Source organism: Setaria viridis, chromosome 1, assembly GCF_005286985.2.
Source record: "Setaria viridis chromosome 1, Setaria_viridis_v4.0, whole genome shotgun sequence".
NCBI classification, from domain to species: domain Eukaryota; kingdom Viridiplantae; phylum Streptophyta; class Magnoliopsida; order Poales; family Poaceae; genus Setaria; species Setaria viridis.
In genome coordinates this window covers 3904368-3913176 of record NC_048263.2, presented here as the reverse complement: position 1 = coordinate 3913176, position 8809 = coordinate 3904368, and the positions used below count along the sequence as shown (strand labels likewise).

At 44.6% G+C, this 8809-nt stretch overlaps 1 pseudogene; it reads left to right on the top strand.

Annotated features, from left to right (window-relative positions):
• Nucleotides 1-4451: 4451 nt before the first annotated feature.
• LOC117847782 (uncharacterized) lies at nt 4452-5234 on the top strand (annotated as a pseudogene).
• Nucleotides 5235-8809: the final 3575 nt, after the last annotated feature.

Genomic DNA, 8809 nt, shown 5'->3' with positions numbered 1-8809 from the left:
CTGCTGGATTGTAATTGTATCGTCTGGATGAGGGGTGCGTGCTAGGCTGCGACTGCGAGTAATAAAGAGTTCTTGAAAGTTGAAACTTGATCATGTGTAATTTAGCAAGCAGTGCAGGCTTCACCTCTGTTTACCTCAGGAGCTGCAACAAAGATGTGTATGGCTCAAATGTGTGTAAAATTTTTCGAAGTTGGATTTTGTGGGATGAAACTTGAACTCTAGAAGTACATCTTTGGGGCAGGCGGTTTGGGTGGGCATGCTGGCGGTGTCTCAGCTCAGCTCTTAGGCTACGACATGCAGAGCAGCTCGCAAGGTGCGGAAATTGATTTAGGTGTATACTCCATAATCTATTGGTTGGGCAAGCAAATTAAAGCAAGACCCAGCTAAGATTCTTCTCTCGTAGTAAGGCCACTCCTAATTTCATTCTCATTAAATTACATGCCACCTAAGATTTTTATATGACGTGGAGAGATGAAACTAATTTCACGTAGATAGAACCACATATATACAGTTCCCAACTCTTATACGAGTCACAAAATTAAATGTGATGAGAGCCTATAAAATATGAAAGATGAAATAATGTATTGTAGAAGGAGTCCCATCCATGATTTTATTTTTCTTATGTTGATATGACAGTCCTAGGAAAAAAAATGAAATCCTTCATCGAAATTAATCTAGTAGTATCATCTCAACTTCTGTGCGTACGAGTGATGGGAAAGTCGATCCACGCCAAGGGTGAGGGCTCCTATCTGGCTTCTAAAAGACAAATAGGTAGCTGGCTTAGGCTCGTCAAGAGCCCACGAATGCCCCCCAGCTTCTTCTACCTCATACCCGACATCCTCCTCCACCAAACACCCTCCTCCCGCTGCACTGGTCGGCGGCTACCACGCCTCCCACCCACCATCTGCCCTCACGGTACATTGTACCCTTCCTAATCTCATGGCTTTTCTCGCCTCACACTGCCAACCACCACCCACCGGTTGTCTAGCCCTGCCTCGCCTTCACCATCGGCCCAATTGCCGCCACTGTACCGCCACACCTCCCACTACCATCGGCCTTCTCTTCTAGTGCCGGTGGCCATTAAAGCCCAGAGAACCCCAAAACTCCAAACTTAACCTCCGCCAGCCTTGACCACCACCAGCGGCCAGTGGCGATCTCGTTGCCAGTCGCTCCCGCCTACCACCCGCCCCTCTGATCTCGATTTCTTGCCGGCACGGGAGGCGGCGACAGTGGCATGTCAACTCGCGAGTGAGAGAGAGCGGAGGAAGAGGATGATGACTGGACTGCCGTGATGGGGCTGCATGAATCTTAGGAGTAGACCTGAGCAAAAGAGGCCTAGCTTGACCCGGCCCTAGCCCAACGGGCTAAGCCCGTCTTGACACTAGGCGCGGCACTAATTTTTGCAGCCAAAAAAATAGGTGGGGCCTAAGGCAAGCCCGAATAATAAAATCAATTACACCTATGCTTAAAAATGATGGGCGGCCCAAGCTCGAACCTAACCTGAATTAGGTCTGATTTTGTTGGCTCAATAGAGTTCGTGGGCTGGGTTGGACCGAGATTTTAGGTCCGAAATAAATTGAACTTTTTGCTGGTCCCGTCCGAGCTTTGCTCAGGTCTAATTGGAAGTTCCGGAAGCCTCTTCGGCCAGGGCAGCTTACTCAGAAATCCTATACAGCTTCTAGAATTTTTTTTTACTACATAGCTTCCATTGTTTGAGATTTGTGCCGATCAAGATGAACGAACGTGATTAAAGCTGGTGGGAGAGCATTTGCGAGCCGGGTGCAGCTGGACAGCTAGCGGCACATGGGTGATTGCATGCATGAGTTAACTGGCTATATTCCTTTTGGGTTTTGATCTTTGAATTCACTTTTCTTCCGAACTATAAATCCTTTTTGAAATCCGTTTAAACCATAATCTTAGTTAGAATTTATACAACAAAACAAGATCTAATATGATTATATTTTTGAATTTTTAAATACTATTTAAAAATAAACATTCGAAATGTACTGATTCAATATTTTGAATATGTGTGTTCAACAATTTAGATATAATGATTCAACATTTTCATATAAAATGTTGAACTAGTTTATTAGATTTGTTGAAGTAAGTTTGAGTACATGTTGAGTCTAGTAGTTTCAAATGTTGACTACATTAATTTCTTTTGAACATGCTAGGTCAAAATATTTACAAAAATATTGGATTATTGATACATACAGGCTATAAAAAAATAAACCCCTACGCACCAGCCTGCCACGTTGGTTGTCCATCGTACCTTCTCTGTGCTGCTGTTGTGCTGCTTGGGCCTTGCTTCCTGTGCACTACTTGCTGCAGATTGGACCGTAGTGGGCTGTGTGTTTGCAGACCTTCCTAATGCACGGAAGTTATACAGGAGCTCCCCAGACGGCCCAAACGCGCTGAAGCCAGCAGTCTGGGCCCGTGGTGCGCTGTTGCCTTGTGGCCCCGTGCATGCATTGCGGCGGCCTAACTGGCTGGACGATGCAGACCACAAAACTCCTTAGGGCTAGTTTGGGAGCCCCAGTTCCCAGGTGAATCCTCGACTTTCCCCTACGCTGGACCCCCGCGCTGTAATTCGGTCCTGAGCCAAAATTCCTAGCTTTTGGAGCCCATCCCGTGGAGGAGCTCTACCCTATCCTTGCCTTTTCCACTAGGTAAGACCTCCCCGCCTCGAGACACCGAATGTATCTCCTCCTGCCGCTCGCGAGCACCGTCGCAGTGTCGCCCCTGCACCTCCCCCATCCAGGCGGCACCGTCATCCCTGCGCCTCGCCGTCATCCCTACGCCTCCCCCATCCAGGCGACGAGCACCGCCGTCGCTACTCCTCCCCATCAAAGCGCCACCATTCCCTCTCCTCGTCGACTACAACGATGCCTCTTCGCTCAGACCTCTATCTCCCTCTATCTCCGCCGGCTCCTCCGTCTCTACCACGGTGCCTCGATGTGAGTTCTCCCTCCTTCTTCCTCTATCAGATTGCCTAGGGTTTGTACTCATCATGCCTTGCGGTTGCTTGCTGATTCATTCATTGCTATTGGCTGATTCTTGTTACTATGGTATAGCTGCGGCTATTATGGATTCTTGATGCCGATTTCTCTATGCATCACCGGCTGCTCTAGATTTAGATCCAGTGTCTGTACTCTGTACTAGCCATGCACATATTATCATCCCATGGTTGACTCTTGTTTTGATTGATACTGCTAGTATACATTCATTTACCATCTTTGATTCGAATTGGTTCCTGCTCAGTTCTATGCTTTGATGCTGGGATTCAGAGATGAGAGATATAATTTTGTGCATGCTTTGATTGATACCAGCTTAGTTTTTCCCCTTCTTGTTTCAAGTGGGCGAGAGATAATTTTGTGCATGTTTCTTTGAGTGCAGTTCAAGATCTTTTCATTGAGTTACATGCATTCTGTATTGAATTTTCACGGATAAGGAAAGCAGTTGATTTATTCTGTCTACTCAAATCTTTGGAGTGAAAGGAATTGTATGTTGTTACTTACCTTCTTTGTAGTATGTACAATATTGCATCCTTTTTCTTAATTCCGTATATCTTCATTGTCATAGTTCATTCAATGCCTCATGGTTGTTGGATGCAATCATGTTCTGTACTAAAATTTTCCATGAAACCTTTTTGGAACTTTATGGACTGTTATAGCATGATGTGATAGAATTGTGGTGAATGTTTGAAATTCCAATTGTCAGATAGACCGGTTGTATCGACATCGAATGTACTTTTCTTGTTCTGGATAGTTCTATGGACACTCTGGGTGTTCAAGATCAATTGTTACAATATGCATTTGAGTCAGCCAGCCAGTCAAATAACATGAAGTATTAATTGTTGGTGCAAGTTTAGATCAATTTGTACTTTATAGGCTCATTTGTACGGCGATGAATAATGCATGCATGCTTTGTTCCAATCTTTTGTTTGCATTGTAACCGAAATAATGCTGCAATCTGTTCTCTTGTAGTCTATGAGTTGCTCGGTGATAACTGATAAACCTTTGATTATAGTGCATGAACCTTTGATTATAGTGCAGAAAGTAAGCTAGAAAAAAAAAGCTCTGCATAGTACTTGTATATGAATGATACTAGTACCCTGATTTCTAGAACATTCTTGGCATTGCAGTGTTCATTTGTTGCTAAATGCTTGACTTCTGGATTTCATTCAGCACCATTTATAGTGTCGGTGTGAGCTATTCTTCAAGTCATTGTCCTATTCTAATTACTTCTTTTCTACTGGTATGATATATGTAAATTATACTTCAGTTGTGCATGTGACTCTATTGTACTACAATACTCTATTCTTCCAGCCATTGTTCTATTCTGACTTTTCATTTTTTTTCTACACAATATGCATTTCAGTGACATAGTTTACTTGGTCAACTACATATATATATATATATATATATATATATATATATATATATTAGATAATGGAATCTTGGGAGGATGAAGTTAGGAGATTCATGCTAGAGGAGGAAGAACAGGATGATGAGCTATTCCTAGTTATGGTCCCTGCGCTTTAGCAGTGTCTATATGAGGAGAAAAGGTTGGAGCACACCTCAACTCTGCCTGGTGCTGGAAAGGTTAGACAAATCTTGGAAGGCCACGAGAATTGGTGCAAAGTGAAGTTCAGGATGGAGCCTGAGATATTTAGAGTTAGAGCAAATTATCTTAAAGTGGAGAACTTGTTACGTGACACCCGTGGTGTTGGAGTTGAGGAGCAGCTGGGAATGTTTATGTTCATGCTCTCTCATAATACATGCACCGATAGGCTAAAAAAGAAATTCCAACACAGTGGTGAGACAATTTATAGAAAAATAACAGAGTTCTTCGATATAATTCCAGCACTAACTCATAGATTCTTGAAGCTCCCAAATATGAGCCTTACATATGTGAAGATTGCATCGAATCCTCGATTTATGCCTTTCTTCCAGAACTCAATTGGAGCCATTGATGGCACTCATGTCCCTATCACCATTCCACAAGAAAGAGCCGCTCCATATAGAAATAGGAAAGGAACCTTGTCATGGAACGTGATGTGCGCATGTGACTTTGATTTAAATTTCACTTTCATCTCATGTGGTTGGGAAGGATCTGCATCTGATGCAGGGGTCCTACGGTCTACACGTGCGAAGGGTTTTCATGTGCCTATGGGGAAGTTCTATCTTGTAGATGGTGGATACACAAATATATCCTCATTCATTGCTCCATAGCAAGTGCAAGAAAAGGAGAAAGAGCTAAAAGGAAACTATAAGATAATAAAAGAAGTGAGAAAAAGTGATGTTGGCTACAATGGCACTTTGGGTATGATCATTGTATAACCAAAAGGTTGGGAGAAGTTGATTAAGGTTAGGTATTTTTACTCTCTTAAACAGACTAGAATATTGAGAGGCACATTTTGGTTCTAAACTTCTAATCATATGTTTTTGCTGTACTTCAATAGGATAACCACAAAGTTACCAAGTTCCGCAAGAAGTCATTTCCTTTATATAACAGCTTGGAATTATTGTATGAAGGTAATGCTTTCATCTTGCTCCTGTTTACATTAATGGCCACAACTTCTATTTGAAAAATCTAGTTCTTCCCATTTACTTTAATGGCAACAACTTATGTTAGTTTAATAGGAAGTGTGGCCATTAGGGGATTTGAATTTTACATCAATTAAGCCTCTACTACAAAGAACTGATATGCGAGTTGAACCTGTACCCTAAAGAACTAAGACAAGAGTGGAATGTACACCACAAAGGACCACCTCAGAGCAAAGCACACATAACAGAGCACCCAATCATAACTCAGAGCACGTGCCTTCTCTTGGTAGAAATCTATTCAGCTCTGGTCTTGATGGTACAGAAAGCACTGAAATTTAGTCTGCTCCAACCAATCGTAAGATGTTACCGGTGGGAAGAAATGCAAGCAAAGTCAGATTGCAACAAAACTTGGAGACTTCATTGACTTTAGAAAAGAACAGATGGAAAAAAAAAACTCTAGAAAAGTTAGAAGAGAAGAAGAGACGTGAAGAAGAGTACTCAATGGAGAAATGCATTGACATGGTGGATGCCATGGAAGAGCTATCGGATGAATAGAAAGCCGATACAATCGAGCTTTTCTAAAGTGAAACGAACAGAAAAATATTAGTGAGCACCAAAAATCCAAGAGTCCAGATAATTTGGTTGAAGAACAAAATTGCTCGAGTACGTTCCCTTTCTCAGTTTTGTAACCTTGCTCAATTGTCATAATTGATCTTAGTTCTACAATGTGTTATCTATGTTTGTCAGTTGAATCCTCTATTTGCATATATAAAATAGAAAGTTATGCCCCCTGGTATCACTGATGTTACATGTTTTTGTGCTGCAGCTTTCTTCCTCCAGTGCTGCTACAAATGAAAACTAAGAAGCCCCTTGTATCTGCCTCCAGTGCTGATATAAGGTATGTTTGAAGCATTTTTATTTCAATTATCATTTCAGTAGGATGTGAAGATATATGATTATTATCCAATCTTTTTCATTGACCACCAATGTTGCATTAATTTGCACCACTTGAGAAACTATGATTGGGCTGAATCTTTATCTCCATTCTCCGGTGTTGTATTATATGTATCTGGTCTGCCTTTCAGAATTAATAGATATGTTGGATATATTGTATTTCACTGCAATTTGCTGCTTGTGGTTCTTTGTATTACCAAATAAAAATTGTATCCTAAGCATAATGATGCTTCCATTGCAGATTGAGCAGGAGTTCTAATTTGGGAGGTGGTATGCGAACTTGTAGCTCCAGGTGAGCAGGACTCTTAATTTGGGAGCTTTGCAGAGTACTTGTGAGCAAGAGTCTGGATTTGGGAGCTGACATGTTAACTTGTAGCTTGGGAGTGCAAAGTACTGTCATAGATTAACTTTGTCTTATTTTCTAGGATATGATACGTTCTACCATATGTGTTGGTCTAAATGAAGATTTTGCTTGTTGATTGTATATTTGTATGTCATGCATCACAATGAGCTGAAACATGTTACTACAAGAGAAAGGAGATGCTGTTACCTTAGTACCTTAGGACTACTACTGCATGCCATGTATTCTGGGTTAGCACTTTTTTTTTAAAAAAAAAGAAGCATTGAGGAAGACACAGGCAGCCGGAGGCACACATGCAGCTGCGCAGGGCAAAAACCCTCCTGCTAGACTGCCCCCTCGTGTCAGGACCCCAAACAGCGCCGGGGGAGAGGGGGAAGCACTGCCCTGCGGTGGAGAGGATTCCAAAATCCAATAATATCCCCGTGGGATCATTTCTTCCCGGATTAATTAGCCCTGTGCTGCCACATGAAGCCTTAAATACTTCATTGTAGAAGGCCGTCTGGGCTGGACGCAGTTAGACCCTGTTTGGGAATTTAACACCCCTTTTTAACACTTTTTAACACTTTCCTATTCAAACACTTGTGTTAAAAGTGATGTGTTAAAGTTTAACACCTCATTTTTCATAAACACATGGAGGGGGTGTTAAAACTTGCTAAAGGTGTTAAAAAGTGGTCACCTAGTCCACTTTTTCCCAGGTTACCCCCTCTCTCTCCTCTCCTCTCTCTCCTCCCTACCACCAACACCGGCCTCCTCCTCCTGCTCATCCTCTCCGTCTGGTCGGATCCTCCTCCTGGCCGGATCCACCGCGCCGCCCTCCCCCTCCTCCGCCGCGCCGCCATGGATCCCCCCTCCTCGGCGGTGGGTGCGGGAGGCGGCTTCGGCGGGAGTAGGCGCGGGCATGGAGGGCGGCTCTGAGTAGCGCCGGCGAGCGGCCGCGTGGGAGAGCCGGCGAGCGGCTTCTCCTCCACCACCGTCGGCCCCTAAGTGCGGCCCCTCCATCCCCGGTCCTCTCCTCCGCCGTCAGGCCCCGCGCAAGATCTCCTCCGCCGTGGGAGAGCGTCCAGTTGAGCATGTCCACCACCCCGCTGGACACCTGCGCCTACCCGCTGATGGAGTGGCCGTGGCCGCGCACCTAGATGGGGAACCCCCGCACCAACCCGTACGCGGCACGAACCAGGACGACCACGTCGCCGGCGCCACGTGGCTGGAACACCGCCACGGGCTCGGCACGGGCGACGCCGCCGAAGTTTTGCGACGCCTCCTGGATGTCGGAGGCATCGATGCTGAGGCGGCCGCCATCGCCGAAGTCGCCGAGCTGCAGCACCTCCACGGGCGGCTCAACGGGGAGCCCCACGGTCGAGATGAGCGAGGAGATGAGGAACAACAACATGAACACTAGGCACCTAAGGGGTAATGTTAGGAGAGCATGCAACTCCCACCTCTCATCGATTTTACGAGAGCAGAGATAGCGCAGCAGCACGAGAAAGGGTAGTGTGCAAGAGTAAGGAAGGGCAATATTGTCATTTCTCATGTAACGTGTTAAAATTTAACAAACTATCCAAACACCTCAAGATGCTAAAGTTTAACACTCCATTTGAGGGTGTTAAACTTTAACACAGAGTATCCAAACAGGGCCTTAGTTAGCGAGGGAAAGCGGGCAAGGAGAGAGACGTCTTTGAGTGAAGAACCCATCAGCGCCCAGTGTATTGTAGAAGGCCGTAATTTGCTTTGTAGCATCCCCCTAGGTAATGTGGCCGTATGTGCATGCATGCTTAGTTGCTTACCTTGAGTTTCTCCCGTACATGAACATGACGTACGTAACGCCCCATTGCTTGATAACAAACGTCACACCACACGCATGCCTACGTGTACCTAGGAGGTCAGGAGCGTATATTCTTTTCCTGCATGAACTAAAAGATTCCACGCGGAGCACGCACAACCGCGC